The sequence below is a fragment of the Cygnus olor genome, chromosome 4 (assembly GCF_009769625.2).
Source record: "Cygnus olor isolate bCygOlo1 chromosome 4, bCygOlo1.pri.v2, whole genome shotgun sequence".
NCBI lineage: Eukaryota > Metazoa > Chordata > Aves > Anseriformes > Anatidae > Cygnus > Cygnus olor.
This window is the reverse complement of record NC_049172.1, coordinates 49,348,594-49,370,352: the sequence shown is the minus strand read 5'-3', so window position 1 is coordinate 49,370,352 and position 21,759 is coordinate 49,348,594.

The window sequence follows — 21,759 nt, the reverse complement described above, 5'->3', positions numbered from 1 at the left end:
CCCATGACATCCTGATAGCAAAGCTGAGAAAGTGTGGGATAGAGGAGTGGACAGTAAGGTGGGTTGAGAACTGGCTGACTGGCCGAGCTCAGAGGGTGGTGATCGGTGGCGCAGAGTCCGGCTGGAGACCTGTGACTAGTGGTGTTCCCCAGGGGTCAGTGCTGGATCCGGTCTTGTTCAACATCTTCATCGACGACCTTGATGAGGGTATAGTGTCTGCCCTCAGCAAGTATGCCAATGACACAAAGCTGGGAGGAGTGGCTGACACGCCAGAAGGCTGTGCTGCCATTCAGCGAGACCTGGACAGGCTGGAAAGATGGGCAGGAAGTAACCAATTGAGGTTTAATAAGAGCAAGTGTAGAGTCCTGCACCTGGGAAGGAACAACCCAATGTATCAGTACAGGCTGGGGGACGACCTGCTGGAGAGGAGCTCTAAGGAGAGGGACCTGGGGGTCCTGGTGGACGACAGGTTGACCATGAGCCAGCAGTGTGCCCTGGTGGCCAAGAGGGCCAATGGAATCCTGGCGTGCATTAAAAGGAGCGTGGCCAGCAGGTCAAGGGAGGTGATCCTCCCCCTCTACTCTGCCCTGGTCAGGCCTCACCTGGAGTACTGTGTCCAGTTCTGGGCTTCCCGGTACAAAAAAGACAGGGATCTCCTGGAAAGAGTCCAGCGGAGGGCCACAAAGATGGTGCGGGGCCTGGAGCATCTTCCCTATGAAGAAAGGCTGAGAGACCTGGGTCTGTTCAGCCTGGAGAAAAGAAGACTGAGAGGGGGTCTCATCAATGTGTATAAATACCTGAGGTGTGGGAGACAGAGGGATTTGGCCAACCTCTTTTCAGTGGTTTGTGGGGACAGGACAACGGGTAATGGCCATAAGATGGAGCACAGGAAGTTCCGCACCAACGTGAGAAAGAACTTCATGGTGAGGGTGACGGAGCACTGGAACAGGCTGCCCAGGGAGGTTGTGGAGTCTCCTTCTCTGGAGATATTCAAGGCCCATGTGGACGCCTACCTGGGCAGCCTGCTCTAAGGAACCTGCTTTAGCAGGGGGGTTGGACCTGATGATCTTTCGAGGTCCCTTCCAACCCCTTCAATTCTGTGATTCTGTGATTCTGGGAATCTACCCCCTGCACAGAATTTGCAGGTAAATGCATTGCAGGCATTAAAGTTATGTCCACAACTAATTGTTGATGAGTTAATTCCATTTAGCCACATTAGTGCTGGATATGTGTGTATCACCTGATGATTGATGGTTACTTCATATCAATTGGTCATAAAAATCATCTGTGAGAATCACATTTCAGTGTTTAAAATGCCAAAAGCAAAAGAGATGTTGATATAAGGGTGGTCCAAAAGCATGCCATAATTATTTCATAGCAACAAGTGAAAAAATGCTACATTGGTGCCAGTTTGTTGCTTGCAGCAGACTTGGGTCATCACCAACAAGAAGAGGACACTAGACGGAAGCATGCAAACATAAGCTGGAGTTTCAAAGTGATATCTACCATCAGATGCGTCACATAAAATGTGTTCCTTACACAGAGATAGAGTAAAAACTCACACCAAGATCACTAAGGGAAGGACAGGATCCCAAAACTACTGTCACAGCTACTGAAAGTAACGTGAATGTTGCAAGAAAGAGCTCTGGAAAGCATCACCGGTTTGTGCTTTTCACTGCCAGCCAGGAGGAATGCGCTGTGTGGTACAGAGCTGGGTCTGGTCTTGCTAAGTGATTACCAGGTAAGCTTCTGCTCACCTGCTGAGCTAGCCATATTTTCATAAGGATGTCTGTGGGATACCAATTTGAATAATTAAATTTTTCAGTTTACTTGCAACCAAAATCTAGCTTTATTTATTTATTTTTTAATAGGGACTACAAGGGCAGATATAGGCTTTCCAGTAGCTTTTATTTAGCATTACAAAGCTGTTCAGATTTGCTTTCCACCCATTTTCAATGTCCTTCTAGTTATTAAACGCAAGGCCTTTGTTTAAGTCAAAGCGAGAAAACAAAAAAAATGGATTTAGCCTCTACTAATCCTTTTGAATAGAAGTGAAAGAGGATCCCACAGGCTTTTTTTTTTTTCCTCCTTTAAAATCTGAATACAGAAATGTCAATGTATTTTTATCTTGGCCTTGCTGCTTTGACTGAGAGATGCTTGTAGGGAGCTTGGAAGATGCAAGAGAGTTGGACAAGACCGGGGCAACAGATGTTTACCCCTGTCCAAGCCTTCCCAAGCCCTCTCCAGCAGACTGGAGCAGTGGTGGGTCAAGGTGACTCATTCTGGATCTCATGGGTGGGTCGAGGTGACTCAGTCTAGGTCTTGTGGGCTGGTCAGAGAATGGTCATGGATGACCCTGGGGTCATTGCTGCTTGAAGGCCACAGTAAAAACCAAGAAAATCACCACAAGCCCACTTTGACCTCAGCTATCAGGCCCAGATACCACTCCAGAGGTTCAGCATTGACACCACACTGGTGGAAATGAAGCTCTTTCCAGAATAAGCCCTGTTCTCCCAAAATCTGTCTGCTACCACAGTGAGATACTGATAACATTTTCCTTGGGTTCAGAGCTGAAATCTGTGTTAAGAGGTATTTGAGTTGCACAGTTTTGGGTCTCCAGGACACAGAGAATCAGGAATGGTCTTTTAGCTAGAAAAGGCCTAAAATGGAAATTTTGTTCAGTAGAAAGCAATCTCCCAGAAAAACTAGCTTTGACACGCTAATTCTAGTGTCTTTTTTCCACCACAAAATATATTATTTTGATATGCACACCAATTTTGTACTTGCAATTGGTGTTTCTTATTCTTATTCTTCAGGGGACATATTTGTTTGCTTCATTTGTGCTATTCAATTTCAACAATGTAAAACCAAGATTATAGTGTGAGGGTATGGGATTTTTCCTCGCCCATGTTCAGTTCTACTTCCCGGTAGAGAAGTCTCTATACCTAATATGTATGTATGAAAAGTGCCGCTATGGAAGATTCAATTTGTTGAAAAGCATAGCCATTGATTTGTGACTCTTTTCTTCTGCCGTACTCTCACCCATTGTACTAATGCAAATCAAATCACTTTCTTTGTGAAACAATAGCTTTTATACACGTGTATGGCATTTTTATTACAGCTCAATTTCATAGAAATTATAGATTTACTTTAGAAATTTATCTTCCAAGCTTTTTTTTTTTTTTTTCTTGAGTAATGAAGAGTTTAACTCCATAAAAATATTTTTTCAGACAAATTCTTGCTAACCCTGAATAGTCGTGGCTGCTTAAGTGTTAGACGATATGAAATTTTAGTTCATGGGAACACTTTTACCAACCCTGGTAGTATTTGGTCTGGGTCATTGCAAAACTCTTAGAGAAGACATCAGCGTGTGTATATGCTAGGGAAATGCTTTAAGGAGACTTGTTCCTGTATGTTGGTGTAAGTCCCAAACTTCTAAACCTTTGTTTTCAAAAAATATCCTTCTTGCTATTTAATGGCTGTCAGTCCTCCAATCCCTTTCCTTTACGCTGACTCCAAAGTTTCCATGACACCCGATTACAGTACTAGAAGAAGTATGCCTTACAGATTCAATTAAAGCATGAGGAGAGAAAGGTGAATAAGATGGAAACTTGGAGCCGCAGAGAGAAAAGCTTTTGTGTTTAAAGAGAATCCTGAATAATATACTTAACAAAGGAGGATTTTTACCTTAAATACTGTGAAAAAATGGAACAGCAGTTGTCTGAAAATAAAATGAGGCCACTGTATATTCTCCTGCATGTCATTTTTATAGAGTGTATCTTTTTCAGAATCCAGTTAGAGCTGAGATGATAATTTGCATGTCAAGCAAACTGTCTTAATTTCCTTGTTCTTGCTTTGCTTCTAAGATGTCTCCGCCTGGTATGTGTTCTAACAAACATGTTTGTCAATGAGGAAATCACAGCAAATGCTCGAGTTAATGACAGTGTTAGCTGTTAGTTTGGCATTCTGCTCTGACTTCATTGGCAGATTTGTCTATAATGATAGCCAGGAACAGGCATACTAAGAAGCTTGCTTAAGAGGAGGACACATAGACAGGCTCAGGGGATCCATATGATACTTCATAGTCCAATATTCCGGCTCACAGTCAAATTGACTTTAAATTTAAAGCGTTTTAATATTAGAAGTTCTGCTGGGGGCTTTGTACCTGCATGAACTCTTGGTCTGAAATGCACACAAAATCCAGTCACATAGTTCTAATTTAAATCAACTTGTGGCATTAGTCATAATTCTGTGGAACCCTAAATGCATTGCAATTATGATAAACCCATTGGGCTTTTCCAGCCCATTAAAAATACAAATGAGAAAAAAAGAAGTTCCTCCCATCTCCCTTCCCCAGAAGGCAAAGAACTTTTGAACTGGAAGGCAAATGGACATTTCAGGAGCTCCAGGTGATAACGTTAATGACTTTATTGCTTCTGCTCAAAAGCATCCAATCATAGCAAGTGTAAAAATGTGGATGCAGACTGATTTACAACCAAGCACAACACATCAATAAGTAAATATCTTTGTCAAGAACAGTTTTAATTACTGGTACAGTGGAATTGCATAAAAGAGGAAAACCTGAAGGGGCAAAAAGGAGAAGAAAGAAAAAAAAAAAAAAAAAGGGAAAAAAATCAAAGACAGGGAAAGATTTATAAGGGAAATAAGAGCTATGGGTTCAGTCAGTGACTGTAAGCTAGGTAATATCTTTTCATTTCAGGGTTCACTGGAGTTAATAATTTTGTATGCTCTGCTCATTCCTGGATCTTCATGGTCAAGTAGCAAATATCTAAACAAGGTCCTTTGATGTGAAGCAACATTAACATGCATTCTGTGCACCAATATTAATACCACTTCTTGCCTATGGCTCCAAAGTCTCAGTCACATTTTTGTGCTGGATGCTATGTAAGAGCATTTGTCCACAAAGGGGCCAGAATGTAATGGCTGAATTGCCACACCCTTTAAGCACAAAGCTTCTAGATGCATCAGAAGATGCCCCTCACAGATGGGCTTTCAGATTAATTAAAAAAGATGAAGGGGATCTTTGTGGATTTTTTGCTTCAACATTGCTCAGATTTTAGAAAGTGGCAAGGGTGTGGGATTGAGTATACCTCTGTTTCCATGCACTTCCAGGAAAACACGAAAAAAAACCTTTCTGGCTTATGGGAAGCATGATTATTGTTCCAACAATGGTGGGATTTTGCAAATGATGCAGGTGATTTGTACAGCTTAATCCCATGCCCAGTAAAACTCTTTACCAAACAGCACTGAAGTCAGCAGGCCTCATCTTGGCTACATAGAACCCAAGTGATGATCTGACTCTGTGCACAGAAAGAACTTCCTTGAGCCTGTGGAAGTGTGAAAGACTTGAAAAGCCTATTCAGAAATCTGCTTTGTGTATGCTCTGTATTTGCTGTACAAAATTCAGACATGTCTTGAATCCTATCTGGATGTACATCTAGCTCATTGTGAATAGCATCCCTCAGACACCAGCTTGATTTCAAGCTTGAGGCAGTATCTGGATCCAGACAGAGACAGGCACTTTGCATTCACTTCCACTCAGCTCAGATGTTAAAAGTGCATCACAACAGGCTTATTTCAGCCAAAAATTTTTTTTTTTTTTTTTTTTTTTCAGTTTCAAAAACCAGCCACATGATTTAGGTCAAATGCTCCTGCTCCCGTGACTGGACAGTCTTTCCACCTTTCATCCAACTGCCTGAGCTCTCTCTGCTAAGAGCCCTGCTTAACCTTCCCAGGGCTGGGAAAGCACCACAAAAGATGATTCAGCAATTCAGCATCACCTCCCTTCTGAGCTGCACCAGAAGTCATCTCTTTGCAGGCTTACACCACAGGTTTACATTAATGGTGGCTCAAGCAGAAACCCCCTCCTGGCAAAGCTTTCTCTTTGGGAAGAAAAGCCAATGGATTTCAGATGTTGTGTCACATTCCACGTGGCAAAAAGGCCCGATATAACCACTGAGGTGTTACACAGGCTCTTTGCCTCAGTATGCATTTACTAGAATACACCAAATGCTTAATGAATAGTCAATGCTGTTGAAAAGATAGATGTACCAAGAATGGTTTTTGAGGTAGAGTTTCAAAAGACGGAACTCTCACAGGAAAAAAAAGCAAAAGGCTGGCTTTTATATATAGATAGGCTATGAATATAGTTTTGAATCATTCCTATACTGGTTAGTCTAATCCCTGCTTCCATGAAAAGCCCCTAGCAAAACTAAGCATCCAGTTCTTCTACACATGGTGCTTCTCAAAACTAAAAGGCACTGGTGGAATTAATTATAGATGAAAAGGATATATATCTCATCTATAAAAGTACTGGGTGCTAAGCAAACATGCCACATTTTTTATTTATTTAAAATAGCAAGATCCTATGTCCCTGAGGGTGAGAATAAATATTTTACCACGCAGACTTTAGGTGAAATTGAAATGCTGTAATTGAAAGTCACTGAAGACATATCTATTGAAAATTCACCTTCCAAGAGAGTAGCAGTGGCTTTTCATGGTGTTTAGACTTCATTTTGTTATTTTCTAATCGCAACTGATACTTATAAAGAAAAACCTGTCCTGCAGTCAACCAGCACTTTTTCTTCTTTCAAAATCTTAATTTTCTACACATCTGTATTGGTGCAGAGGTACATTAGCAATTACAGTCACTAGCAGCTGTGCGCTTTATAGTGTGTTGTAAAGCTTTCTTCCTAAACGTCCTTTTGCTCTGCAGCTTGCATCAGCCGAACTGAATGAATCTCTCAGTGTCTTACTGGGCTCAGCCATTGACAGTGAAGGCTCTTCCTCTGTCCTGACTGATGCTTGTGCATTGAGCATTGTTGCTGTGTTTCCATCTTCCACAGATGGATTGCTAGGAAATGTGTGAAACTGCCTTGGGCACCAAGAAAACAGGGGCATCAAGCCAGGACATTACAAGAGTATTTCCAACAAATGCAGCTGCAACGTGCCTTGCTCCACACTGAGCTTGACTGTCCTCCCCTGTCTGGTTCGGCTCTCCTTTATCTGAGAAAGACGACACATTTCAAGTAGAAGCAAATGGGGAAATTACAGTGAAAAGGCAAAATGAAATCTCTTGAATGTATATGCAGATACTTTACTTGGTGCTGAGAACCTATGTATTCCCACGTGTGAGATGAGCCATGAAAGTTCTCAGACCTGAGTATTTTTCATCAGATCTCTTCCTGCTAGCATGGAAGTGCAGAGAAGGCAAGGAGCAGTATACAGATACCAAAATTAAACAGTGACTGGACTTGGACATTTCTTAAATCTATGTTGACTCTTCCTATTTGTCACTTTTTATTCACCATCATTTGACTGGAGTGATGCTTGTCAAAATGTTCTAAGAGGAGAAATTGAGAACAGATGAGATAGCTCCACATCATGCTGTAAGGAAAAGAGAGGAATTACCCATGCCATCTCAATGCTCAGCAGACCTGAGGCACCTTGCAAGCAGAAGAAAACAGTCCAAATTTGGCTCTAAATTAGAAGTGTGGGAGGCTGCAAACCCAGCTAATAACAGGCTCTAAGAGGTGTACTTGTCCCTGGAGAAAAACAGAACTGGCTGGGGGATAAAAGAAATCTTGCAAAACTGTAGCTAAATGACAAAGTTTTAAACATTATTTGAGCTTTTAAGGAAACCTTTAAATATATATATATATATATATATATATATATCTGCTGCCAATAGAATTACATAAATGCAATCCACATCAGTGTAAATATACCATAGCAAGTCCGGGGCATCATTTGTCTGTCTTACAATATCATCATCCCTGTATTCTCTGCATATTGCAATTCATGTCATCATTCTGCATCTGGAATGAAAAAAAGCCAAGGATGCCGATATGGAAACAGATGGCATTCCCTCCACCTAGATTAATATTTACTTTTCTAGCCATTTAATCTTGAAGAAATATAGCAGAAATGGAAGGGGAATATGGAAGTGGCAAAAATGAGAAGAGCACAGGGAAAACTGCCCTGGTAGGAAAGCTGGGTTATAAGGGGAGAAAAAAAATATGGAAAACGAACTGGTAAATCCTGTTTTGTATTACAAGGACAAGAGAGGGAGCCAATGGAACTGAAAATCAGTAATCACAAACCTAATTAAATCAGCACGCTTTGTCTTTATACAATGCATAATTAATCTATGTCACAGATGTTCAAGAGTCAAGAGAGATTAGACTATTACATACATAATATGAACATCTGCAGCCATGTGATATAGGGTGGAAGCCCTCACATTGTACAGCATCACCCAGGTACTCACTGCTGGAGTTTTTGGTCAAACTTCTGTTATTGGCAGGTTATTTTACACCTCCTCTGTAATGGCTTTGCAGTATCTTTAAAGTAGCTGGCAGACAGCTGTCACACTGAGTTCCTGATGTGCTAAACTATTTGGCCTTTTCTGACCATGCCATTTATTACACTTTGTCTTAAAGAGAAATATGTATTAATATATTTGTCAACCTCACATGATGAAGTACTCTCCTGAAAGAAAAATAAATATGACTTATTTCTTTGCGTGGTTTAATGCAAAGATTGCATTTTAGAGACTTTGATAAAAAACTATATATTAATTTTGGATATGTTGTACAGAATTAATGATATGGATGCAGATCTCTTCCCTCAGAAGTCTGGCCGCCTTTAAGAAGATTTTGCCTTTGAAACTCCCAAACTCTGGATGTGACAAAATCATTAGTTTGTATTGTAAAAGAATTACAATGAACACTAACGAGAGACCCCACTTCCCACATACAAACTTTCTAGTGATAAAGAGCCTTTTCAGACTGTATAATCCTATTTACTGTTCTTAATTGGAGAACTGTGTTTGTCAAAAAGTACAGAAGTCTTCAGTGGTTTGGAAGTGAGTCTGGCTCATCAGCTCCCAAGGGAAGAAAAGAACTATTTATTTTAACCGTTAAGCCTAAATGCAAACTGCACAATAAATCTGTCCATCCAAATACTGACCTATTTCATGTAACGTCGGGATGAGGCTAGCCTTGCTGTATGAGGCTATTGTGGCCGATAAAAAAGCAAGCCCTATTCTAGCAGCCCCTTGCCAGCTCCCAGGAGGGGGATGCACACCCACCCCGCCACCTCCATCGCCTCCTCCCACAACCTCAGCCTGCACAAAGGCTGGAAATCAACCTCAGTTACTCAGCTCCATCTAGTGTCTGGGAAGCAAATCACTCCCCCAAACCCACGCTTATCATTTTGGGTGAGATGCCTCTGGTTTTCCATCCTGTCCTGCCTGGCACCCATGGGCAAACCCAAACCTGTGTCTTTTCTCTGTGGAGGAGCTCACCCTGTGGCAGTGGGCCCCTGGATATCACTAAAATACTTCCAAGGTGACAAGGCAAAGGTAGCTCATATGGGGTGGTTATGGACCTGAGCATGCTCAGCTTGTTGAGACATATTCCAATGGAAAATTTATCAGGATCAGCAGCAGAAAGCCACCATGCAACGTCCAAAGGAGGAGGTGTTTTTTGAAAGTCCTCAGAAATTCACCAAAATGTGGTCTCCAAGAGGAAAACACCTTTGGTACTTCTAGAAAAAAGTGTCTGACCATTTTTTTTTCTCTTTAATATCCCAAAGCAGGGCTGACCTGTAGTAAGCAGAACCCAAAGAAATTGCAGGATAAGAGGTCTTCTCCAAGTCCTGTTAAGCCCCAAGATGTCCTTCCTGAAATTGCTGGTAGTTCCCCTCCGCAGCTTCCCTGGCTCACAGGTGATTTCTCTTTGACAGACACTAACAGAGCTACCGGAAAATGTGCAAGAGCTCAGCTGCCAGTCACATTTCTGCAGTTTGACATATTTCAACTGTGTATCTTCAAGAAGAGACAATTTAGGAAAAAGAAATCCGTGGCACAGCCCTGTCAGCTCCCCAGTCTAAGCATTTTGAATAAGGCTGAGATAGAGCAGTTTAAATAAACAACACAACGCTGTTTTCAAGACTGAAACAAAAGTAAGGAGATTCCAGCAAGTCCTTGTAAAATTTCATTTAAAATCTCAATTTAAAGACAGCTAGTTTTCTTCCTGGTCAGCACATAAGTTCCTTTATTTTTTTTCTTATTTTTTTTTTTATTTTTTTTTCTTTTTTTTTTTTTTTTTTTTTTTTTCTTTCCTTAATGCTTTTAAATGGCTTGATTTGCAACACACTCTGGCTGAATTTCTTGGGAGATTCAGGATGTGGTCCAGCAGAAGCTGGACTGTCCCTGCTCCACCTCTGTGGATGGGCATTGCTTATCTCCACAGTGACCTGGCCTTCTTCTGCATGGTCTATCAGGACTTTCAGCACACCTTGCCTTCCTATCACAGTGGGGCTAGCTTCATCGTATGTGGGGAGGGCTCTTCCCTGGACTCCTAACAGCAGTTGTAACTCCCCAACAGCAGTTGTGAACCCAGGGTACTTCAGGGTATCCGATTTGCATAATAGCTGGAGAGATGGTTGTTGTGGACCAAAAAGGGCTGTATGCAAATCCCTGGTCTGCAGGAGGACGACAGCCTTGGGAACCCATTACAGAGGAGGGACTTGAGCAACTGCTGCAGATGGAAATTTTTTTAGCGGTACATTGCTGGTGAGTTATTGTAAGGTGGCACAGCTCCAGGCCACCAACTCTCCAGATTCCTTTGTGGTCTCTCTTCCTGGCCCCCCTCCTCAAGTTCTTCCAGGAAGCCCACATGAAGCAGCCTCTCAGCTCCAATTCCCAATGGCCAAAAGGTGTGAAATGCCCCAACCCCACCTCCGTGCAATATTGAAGGTCTATTAATGCACAGCCCTTCCGCCGCAGCGATGTGCTGCTCACATCCCCTGCAGCGTGCCTCCTTTACCCCACACACTCCCCCATTGCCTCCTTCTCTAAAGTCTCCTTGAATCAGCCCACGGCTAATCCCATCCATGCCTAAATAAGCCCACAGTAGTATAAGCTGCTTAGGGTTACTTAATGCCTTGTACCTTCTCCTCCCAGCTTCCTTCAAACTCTCTCAGCTAAAAGCTGATTCTCCTCCAGATGATCCACAAAACAAAGCACACTTCTAGTTCTTATGTAGTCCATTTCTGCACATTTCCAGAGCTAACAGTTTGCCTCTTAAAAGTGAAAATCAAAGGGAACATTCTTTAAAAACTTAATTTTGCACTCCTTTTCCACTTCTCCCTAGGATTAAGCTAGCAGACAATATTTAGTCTGCTGAGACAGTAGCATGGGACATTTCAGAAAGGGATTTTTTTTTTTTTTTTTTTTTGGCGGAGAGTATGGAAGGAATTTGCAGATATTGGCAGCTGGACTTGCATTTAGCTATAGACTGACCTACCATACGCTTAAGCAATGCACGGCTGAGGGACAGTCAGCATTACTAAGCTTTTCTAACTATTATATCTCTCTGGAGAGATAAGCACCGCTATAGTCCTTTATCTAACAAGCTACTGTAGGTATCATGAGACTTATTGACTCATGATCATTAGCAAAGTCACAAACCCACAGTCACATTTATCTGCAGTAAAACATTTTGCCATCTATGCTATCAAAATATTGCAGAAGTCAAAAGAAAATACGCAAATTTTTATCAGAATCTAAAATGTTTAGTAGTAATTACAGCTAAGTGAAAACCAGATTGGAAAAAGGCTCACACATTCTTAAGTTGTTCAAAGTCAGCTTTAGAGCAAAGATGTCAAAGGATCATTTTAACAACAAAAAAGATCATTCTTTGATTCTAAGTTTTCTTGAGGACAAGGTTGTGCACATTTGTAAGTGACATTGGAAAAACAAAATAATTAGTTGGGGTAATGAAGGAACAGGTCTGAATCTTTGACCAAAACACACCCAGAAGAATTTAACCTTTCACTGTCCCCACACTGCAATTTTCTCATTTCTATGCTTCCTGGTTTTGACTAGCAATGGAAGGGGCATACTGAGAGAAGAGAAGTGGCTTTTATGGTCTTTTGCTCAGAACAGACCGGGAAATGCCACAAATCTAGATAAAAAATAAAGCCTGAATACAAGAGATCTTCAGACAGATTTCTCAAGTCTGAAGTTTCAGATCAGTGTGGCTAACCTTAAGATAAATATTTCAGCTTGTCTGAGAATATAAAGTCTCTAACCTGTACCATTAAAACTGAATGGAGCTTTTGACCTGCTTTGGATTGAACTCTAGACTGGAGAATAACTATTGGGAAAAAAAAATTAGAGCTGTCTTAAACAGCACGAAGGGTATACTTGTTGCTATGATGTTTGCTATATTATTTATTACTAATGCTATTACTAGCATTTCTCTGCTTTTGCAGAGAAATTTTGCTGTGCCTTCAGGCACAGCATCGCTGCTGGATCAGGGGGCAGCTGTCCTGGTCCTGTGCTGCCTACATGTCCTGAGCACAGCTCTCAAGCATTAAAAACTAGATAAAGTAAGCTAGGTGTTTCTAGAAGCCCTGAGGGGCTTCATCACTTTGCCAGGATCTTTCATGCAAATCCATCAAATTCAGGAATGTGGCACCATTTCCCAGGGTGCTTCTCAAAGCAGACAGGAGGAGGAGAGTGCTCAGCTCTTGTTCTCTCCTTGGCAAGCAAGCTCACAGCTGGAGATGAGGAAAAGCGTCCCCAAGGCATGGGAAGTGGCACTCCAGTAACATCTGGGGAGTACCTCCGTAAAGAGGAGAGCAGTCGAATTAATGCAAGAAGTAGGGGCAACTGTTGGATGATGTTTTACTGTTGACAGCCAAAAACTGTAGCTGTAGGTCTGTTGCCTGGCTTCCCCTGGGTGAACACCAAAAGCAGATGATGGGAAGATAATTTCTGCTGTGCCTGGGAGAAGGATCAGCACCTGATGCCAGAAGGCAGGAAGAGACTTCTCCAAATGTCCGGAGTGCTCAGCCTCTGACTTTGCATCACTGTACCTCCTTCCCTCAGCCTGCAGTTCTTATGGCAACTCTAGAAAATTATTGAAGCACAATAATTTGGGAAGTCACTGGTGAGCGCTGTGCTTGCATCTTGAAGTAGCAAATGCATTGGAGCTTCAGCTACAGCCACTCATGAGCTTTGTCAGAAAGATGCTCTTCAGTGAAAACAGTGGGTAGGCTCTGAGTTCTCACACTGCCAGCAATTTTAGGAGCACATCAGCAAGAAAAAGATATTACTCAGCGCAGTTCAGACTTTCTAATACAAGGCTGAATTCCATTAGCAGGGCTGAATTGCTCTGCCCATGAAAGGATGTCTGTCTGCTAATAAAAAATATTTGTTCAACTGCTCTCAACTGTGCCAGAAGTCTCCTTTCCTGTGGTCTTTCTCCAGAAGAGCTCATGTCTCCAGAAGAGCTCACAGAAGAGCTTCCTCCATCGAGGTCGCACCAGAATTTCATAGTCCTTTCAACCTTTGCAGGACTCCTGCAACTTTCTTCCCTGTTGCAGGTGGCAAAGGGTCAAACAAGCTGGTGTATGTATGTGCACCTGAGGACCAGCAGGCGTTCTCTTTTGCATGTCCATTTTGCCCTGGTTCGTTGTGCCCACAACAAGATGCCGACTCCCTGAAATGCCCGAGGCTCAGAATTTGACTTTGAGAGGCTACAAGGAACTTGGAGGTGTCTGCTTGGTGACTAATGTGCTGATTATAATATCTGCTTGCTGAATTTTGCGTAGTACATGTGAGAGAACTACAGAAGAGGAAGTCAATAGACTTGGGTCGATTTGTATGCAAACAGTCAGGTGATCCCTTGTTGCTGTGCGTACACAGATTTGTACAAGGCAAGGGCATTGTGGTGCTAAGCTGGGCTTGTTTCTTACATGTATTTTCAGACCAGTGCTGGGAAACTGGAGCTAGACGAGTGAAATTAATGTTACATTTGGTTTTAAATGTGAAAAAAAAAAAAGAAGAAGAAGTGAAGTGAAGAACTAATTATATGTTGCTGGCTGGATCTGTGCTTTACAAATTTGCGTTTATGATTTTTTTTCTAACGATTAGCAATTTCTATTTGAAAGGGTGAGGAAGTGCTTGGAAGAGTGAATTACTGTTCACCACTGCTGCCAAGTCTCATGTTTTAATTTCAAGTTTCATGATTTTTGATGCATTCCTTAAAACTTATATTCTTGGAATAAAGACTCTGTAACATTTCCAGCTTCTTTAAAATGTAAAACATGAAGCAATTTCAACTAGAAGTTCTAAAAGGAAAAAAAAATCCAAAATGTGTTACTTGAAGCATGCTTCATGATTTTAGGTTAGTCTGACGGGACCTGGGAGGCATGATTCCTGAGTCTCCCGAGTCTTTAAGGAAACTCTCTGCTTTATTCATATGAAAAATAATACATCATGTATACAGGTACTTTTTCAAAGCCAGTTTTGGTAGCCAACCGAAGAGAAACATTTGCAATGACAAGTACAACAGAGCTGTTGTTCGTTTTACATTTTCATACAGTCCATTTCAGTTAGCTCTCAATTGTCCTTCTCTTTACTACGGTAAGCTGTCTGAAGAAAGGGATCCGAGAGTGCCAGAGAGCAGCACTTCAACAAGTACAGTTGCCTTTACTGTGGACTGGTGATGTTGGGCAGACAAATTTTACGAAGTTTCATTCTGCCAACATTATTCAGCTGGTTTCCTGTTGCCTGTAGTTTTGTAAAAGTGGCCTGTTCACAGAAATGTTTTTGATCAGAACTCAGGTTCATCCCATTGAGGCATAGATAGGAATTGTGTTTTTATTTTCTGTGAAGTTGAGATTTCTTTTCTTCTGCTGCTACAGCTCCAATTTGCCTACACCAACCAAGTCTATTTATCAGTGATTACTACAGTGCATCAGCCATTCCAGCATAACTGAAGAAATTAATGCAGATTAAAGAGTTCATTGCCACAGGACTATTCTAGTCAGTCCTGGAAAGGCTAAACAAGTTAATAGAAACATTTTCAGGCCATTCCCAATTTCTTGCAATTTCCTTTCCCATTTCGTTAAAGGTAGAAGCGCATTTAGAGTGCAACATGCCAAGACACTGGAGACATTTGCAAAAAAAAATAAGATGAAAGGAATGAATTAAAGGGAAGAAATAAGAAGGGGAAGACTGTCATCTTATCTGGACTGATTGTGTGGTGTGTTTTATGAGTCAAATGACTGTTGGTGTTGCGAATTTCTCCACTGCATGTCAGGCTGAGGTCAAATCCTTGGTTTCTAACCGTTGTTTTTCTCTAGATTGGTGTTGATTCGTCATGCAAACAAGCTCAGATTTTTTTTTCTCTTTATTCTTAAAGGTCAAATACAGATTCTGCATGCTTTGCTTCCCCATGTCCTTAGTATAAAAAGAGGCTGTTCTGCTACCTCCCCTTTCATATCTATTTCAGTGAGCTTTTCCTCTAACTTTCTAACATTTTTTCCATAGCAATAGTGTGCTAGCCCTCAAGCTGGGTGCTGTGCAAGCATATGATATAATGTGATTCTTGTTCCCAAGAGCTTGCGGTGTAGGTAAAGCAGTATTATGATACAAGAAATGCAGTTGGCAAGCAGTTATAAAAAAGCAAAATCCAAGTTCTCCTTCCATTAGGGATGACCAAAGCAAAAAGGCTATTATGTAGACAGATTTGGTCACTTGCTGTTAAGAGTTTTATTTTGCCATGCTGTCAGGCATGTCCCGGAGGCTACAGGCTTAGAGCTTTTCTTATGAAGATTTATTTGTGGTCTGTGAAATTTGGGACTTGAAAGAAAGGCTATATATGTGCTGTAAAAAATTGTGGTGAAGTAGTGTAGATACTGAAGTCAGGATACATAAGATTCATGATCACATGATGAGAAAGATCCCTCCCTTTGAAATAGGCACAAGGGTTTCTGCCACATCTGCAGGGTCACCAAATCCAGGCCCTTATCTTGGAATAAAAAAGTCCCCAAACTCACAGATATTTAAAGGCCCGTGTCATGAAAGCTAGCAGTATTAAAGCAAACAGATTTTAAGCATGTTGTCTTCTCACCTCCTTCTGAACTGCTCTGTTAAATTACAAGGCTTTTTATTTTCCTTTCTTTGAGGTCTCTTTTTCAGCTCCCCTCTTTGTTGTGTGAACGACCCACACAGAGCAACAGGGGAAAACACGCCAGATAACAGATACACATATAACACTATCTGATGTGCAGATATGAAAAGTTATCTTTTTATATCATTTCTCAGAATAACCTAAGCTTCATGCAGCCGAGCGAGGTTTCTTAGAAGTCAGAGGGGGTCCTGCGAGGGCAGTCAGAGCGGAGCTCTCTCTTCTGGTGTCCTATTACCATCTGGAGCAGGAGCAAGGCCTATGGGGCTCCCGAGGCCTTCCCCTAATTTCTGAGCTCCCACAGCAACCGTACAATGATAGACATGAGAAAGAGAGAGAACATGGTTTGATATTGTTTATGGAGAGTTTATAAAGCTAGTTTGAAAACGTATCACAGAATATACAAATGAAAAAGAATTGAACCTTTGCATCTATGTCCTTGGGCTCTATATTCTGTGACTTCGGGGTGCTGACTTTTTCAGCCGGAACATAACTTCCCAAGCTATAACCTACCTTGCTCAGTGTATAATTGCCATGGCAACCACAAGTAGAAATTTGTAACAGAACTAGTTAGGAACTGACCATTTTTTTCTTTTTCAGCTTCGGTGCATGTATTTGTTATTTGTATTTGGTGGTGTGCCTGGTGCATGCTGGGGTATGTACTATGTTTTTGGGACAGGGAGCAGCAGATCACAGTTCCTACATGCAGAGATATTTCTTCCTTGTTTACACTGATATTCTCGGCCGCAGTTCGCTTTATGTTGGGCAATAATATTTACAGATAAAGTTAAAGGTCATGCTGCACAAAAAATACAACGAAAGATCAACCCTGCTCTAAGGATCCCACAGTCTAAACGCACAAGGCAACCAGAACAAAGGAGGAAGAAAGCATCATCGTTACACAGACCACATAAGCATATTCCTGGGGAATACACTTCCAAGTCAGTGAATTTCAGAACGTGGTGTTTCTTTCTCTAAGATTTATTTGACCCGTACTTTGCAATGTGGTTGGAAATGTCGGGTGTCTCTCCACTGGAATATCCACACAGAGATACTGTAAGTAAACCTGATTTTCACCAAGTATCAGTGGTTAGAGTGGCATGAACATGTCCCCAGGTAAGCAACTGAAATAGCTCAGCATGTTTCACCACTTTCTGATGTCTACAAGTAGTGCAGATATCCTTCTCATGCCTGTTGCTACTGATGGCATTAACACTTTTCTGAGTAAAGTTCACCCTTTGGTTTGGCCTGTGCTGTACTTACAAGGTGCTGCCAGCATGGATGGCAGCTAGTAATGTGAAAAAATAATAAAATCAGATCCTGACATAGCAACAGTGCTGAAAACTGTATTGTAGAAAAAAGCCCACATATAAAACAACTTTTTGTTAATACAGGACATTTTGATTGGCAAAATAATACAAACTGCACTGACACAAAACCTCTTTTCTGAGCATGAGCTGATCCAGAGCAAAAAAAGGTGTACAGTTCTCATAAAACAATAGCAAACTTTTTCTAATATAAACATGGTTTGGAGGCCAAATTCACAAAGATGTCCAGGTACGTAAATCCATTGAAATTAGGTGGAAACATTGTTTAGCAGATCAGGCCTTAGCATAGTTTCTCTCTGTAAACTCTCATGGGTTAGCTAAGGAAGACATGCCAAACCTTTTTTTTTTGCAGCCTCAAAATGAAGTTAAAATAAAGATTGCAGATGCATACAAACGGAAGGAATTTCACTGGGAGACCTTAAATCTGACTATGTATATCTTGGGAGTTTTTGAGCTTTCAGTATTCCTGCAGTACCTGCCTAGTCTTGCTTGGACAGGAAAATTAACCCCTTAGAGATAACATCACAGACCAGATTCACCAGATGGGAATAAAATTGCAGGTACCTGTGTAACCTTGGCATTGTCATTTCGTCTCTTCTGTGTGTTCCCACTCCTGCTCTAAGACTCCTGAAACATTTTCTCTTCTCCGAGTAGCGTCTACTTCAGAAATGAATTTCTGTCCAAAATAAATAAAAAATCCCCAAACCTACATAAAGCAGGAAGCAGGGTAAGAGGAGGCAGTGCTTGCATGTTTATAACTTTAAAACCCTGCTATACGAGGATTAGCGGGCTGCCTGGAAATGCCACGTCTGCCAGTTTCTGAATGCAGACAAGCATTTCCTCAGACTGTGCACTTCTGATTTGTCAGCCATTTCACCAAAATTGACCAGAGACCCCAAGAGGCAATAAAATTGAAACTAAGCAAGAATGACTGAAATAGAGAAATGGGAGCAATGTGCAGGGAAATCCTGGCTGAAGTTATTCCCAAGTTTATCTGATGACTCTCTGTTTTCACTGTTCAAATGTAATTTAAATGGGGAAATTCAGGTACCTAAACATAATGCCTTTGGAGATGATGGCAGTTGCTGGAGACATCTAAATGTGTTGGCAGTTTTGACATGGGATTTATGGAAGGATTTGTGCCCTGCTGGAGCAGCAGCTGCAAGCCAGACGGGCTGCTCAGAACATCTCAAATGACATTAGACAGCTCTTATATTTAGGCACCTGAATCTCTCTAAATGTTCCTTTCTTGGAAATAAATGTTTTAAAATCTATTCAACGTTGCTTCTAAGTTACAGGAATGGTAAAATTGTGTAATCAAATACAGATCGGAAGGCGACTGAAAGAAGTCATCTCAGGCAGTCTTAACACGTCTTCTTGCAAGTGTGCATCTTGACACAGTCCTTATGATAGCACTTACTTTTTCCTACAAAATCCACGTCTCGTTCAGTCTTTGAAAGGTAGACACTCACTCAAACCTTCCCATCTTTTAATTACTGTGTACCTTTCAGACTCCGCAGTGAATATAAAATTATTAATTTCCTCATGGAAAATTATTAATGAATATTAATGAATACAGCTTTACAGTAGCTCTCCCTAAAAAAAATGACCTCAGTTCTCAGCTACTGGAACAGTCATGACAAAATGCTTAAATCAAAAACAGGGATAGGTAATGTGGACAAAACATCTTGATGCTGCACTTGTGTCATGTTCACACAAGTCTCTAATAAGCTGAGAAGTTCAGAAAATCATCTACGTTGGAAAAACTTCAAGATCATCATGAATTAACAGGTTTGACCTCCTAATCTGTTTCAGAGTTGCCTGCTGCATGCCATGACAAATTAATAAAGATTACAAAAAGCGTGTTATATCACTTTATCCTAGAGAAGGATACTAATAAAAGGGGATTATAAAGTTCAAGTCACTACGTTTACATTTGCAGTATAAGCAAATTAGGAGCAGGAAGACAAATTAATGTTGTATAAGAGACGGGGCAGAGACGAATAATTCAACTGAGAAGAGGTGGGAAGGGAAAGGGGAGGACAGAAGATGGATGTCTGTGGGGATGCTCACTTCTCATCTTCGCAGCCAGGACATGCTGGAGGACTTCCTGAGGAAACACGCTGAAATGTCACGGAGCCTTTTGCAGTGCAGAACGGCGCTGTGTTTTATGTTTTATTTGATCACAGAATCTCTGTTCCTAATATTAATATAATCAGTCCTAAAATCCAAGCCTAAAATGTGTCCTATACTAAAAAGGCAGGGTGAGCCCCTGGAAAACTGGCAGTGGTGGGGTGCAATGTCTCAGAAGCAGCAGTGAATCAGCAGACAGGAGGAAGCTGAAGTGCTGCTCGCTGCTGCAGCTCAGCAGAAGGGAGCAGGAGAGAGGGCTGAGTGCTGATGGCATGCAAGAGGCCAGTAAAGCCATTTGCTGGTGAAACAGGAGATCCTACTTGGGAAGGATGCTCCCACACAGTCCCTGCAGCCACAGAGATGTTCTGCAAGGCTCTGGGCAAACCCTGAGATGCCACAAGCATCAGGTCCAGAGGGGACTGATGAGGTTAGTCATTAGAGGTCTCCACTGTAACATGCCTCCTCCATGTTTTTTGTGAGTTTTTACTCTTTGGCTAGCAATCATGATGACCATCATGATGGCTTCACCAGCCATCCCTGCACTGAGAGCCTGGCTGGAGTGCTGCAGCCCAGCCGGACACTGTGGTGCTAAGCAGAACCAGGCCTAAATCCTTTCAGACTCAGTCAGTGGTCCTCTGGGACAACATTCAACTGCTTCAGCTATGCGTCTGTCCCTCTTTCCTGCAAACCACTGTCTCCTTTGTATTATGTCATTCCAGCACCTTCAATAAATGAAATAGATCCTGTGGGGTGAAAAGAAAGTGTTGTACAGACTGAGGTATGAGGTATGTGCATAAAGCCAGTCAAATGAAAGCTGTCCAGGAACTCGTAATTTTGCCATTTCCTAATTTATTAATTTAAATTTCTTGAAATGTGGTATTTGGGGAAAAATACCATTTCCTATTTTCTCTCTTGGAAAAAAAAAATCCAGACAAACCACAGAAAAAAATTAATCCATTATGTGACTCTGTCTTGAATCATACTAGTGGGGTTGGGACCTTTTTGGATCCATAACAAATCCTCTATCCTCTTTTTTTTTGCTTTTACATTAAGGTGAAGAAAGGCATGCTTGTTCTGCCTTCTGCACACCTCTAAGGCAAGAAAAGATTCAACTCCATGTCCAGGAGGGTGATGTGGTCTAACGGCCCCAGGATCTCTGCATTTCCTCCTCCTCCCCATCTTCTCTACCACTCATGCACATTTCTTTCACTGTTTCTGCCAGTATCTGCCCCCTCCCATGTTAGCTGTTGCTTTCTGTCCTTTCCTCTGATTTTCTGGCTCTGTTTTTTGCCTGTCCTATCCACAGCACTTTCTGTCTCCCTTCCCTTCCACCAAATGCAGTTCCTACCTTGGCCTCTGCCAAGAGGTTCAGCCCCTACAAATATAAAATGTCCAGGATACAAAGGAAATCTTTGCTCTGGAAAGATGTAGCAATGAGCACTGCAGCAGCATGTGTGGGTAATGTGATGGCAGCAGATAAATAGGAGTTAGGATAGAAAGTGTTTTGATTAATGTTGTTCCTGGTTAAATTGCTCTAATAATTTTTGTTGCATGTGTGAGGAAAGATTTTTTACCACATGTTGAGAAAAGACTGTTTGTTAGACTGCTTTTGTCTTTACAATGTTATGCCGTTGGCTTGGCAAGAGGAATGCAGTGTTTGCTCCAGAAGCACATTTCCTATGGCAAATTTAATATTGAATTAACAGGGGGCTAGATCTGTAATGAGACTGGAGCTCCACAATGCTCATTGTTGTAATGACTAACCAAGTCGCAGACCCTCCCCAAGACCCAGAATAACCATCCAAACTGTTTTCATAGCCTGTCATGCTCTGAGACTGAGCTCATACTTGTTCCGAATCACACCGATGGCAGCCCTGCAGCAAGGACGGGTCATCTCTTCTACCCAAGATGAGCACATGGGAGGCTTTGTAGGGTGTCAGAGCCATTTACACCACCCACAAATGTGCATCAACAGGAGGCAGACACACCACAGATTGGTCCTGGCTTGGGAAAGTTCATTCTTCTTGCTTTCAATAGATGATAGTACTGGAGATGTTTTTTTGTTTGTTTGTTTTTTTTTTTTTTTTTAATCAGACTGCCCTTTAGGAGCATAAGCAGGACCTGAGCTCCTCCAAGCTGCTGCACATAGGTGTTTGGTACATCCTTTCTCTCTCCTGTCCTAGCAGTTTTTCACTTGGTCATGTATTTCAGTTGAAGCTGTGGCCCTCCAGGGCTACTGCCAAGAGGACCAGGAGCTAAACCTCCTCCCAGTGCTCATCTCAGTGCCA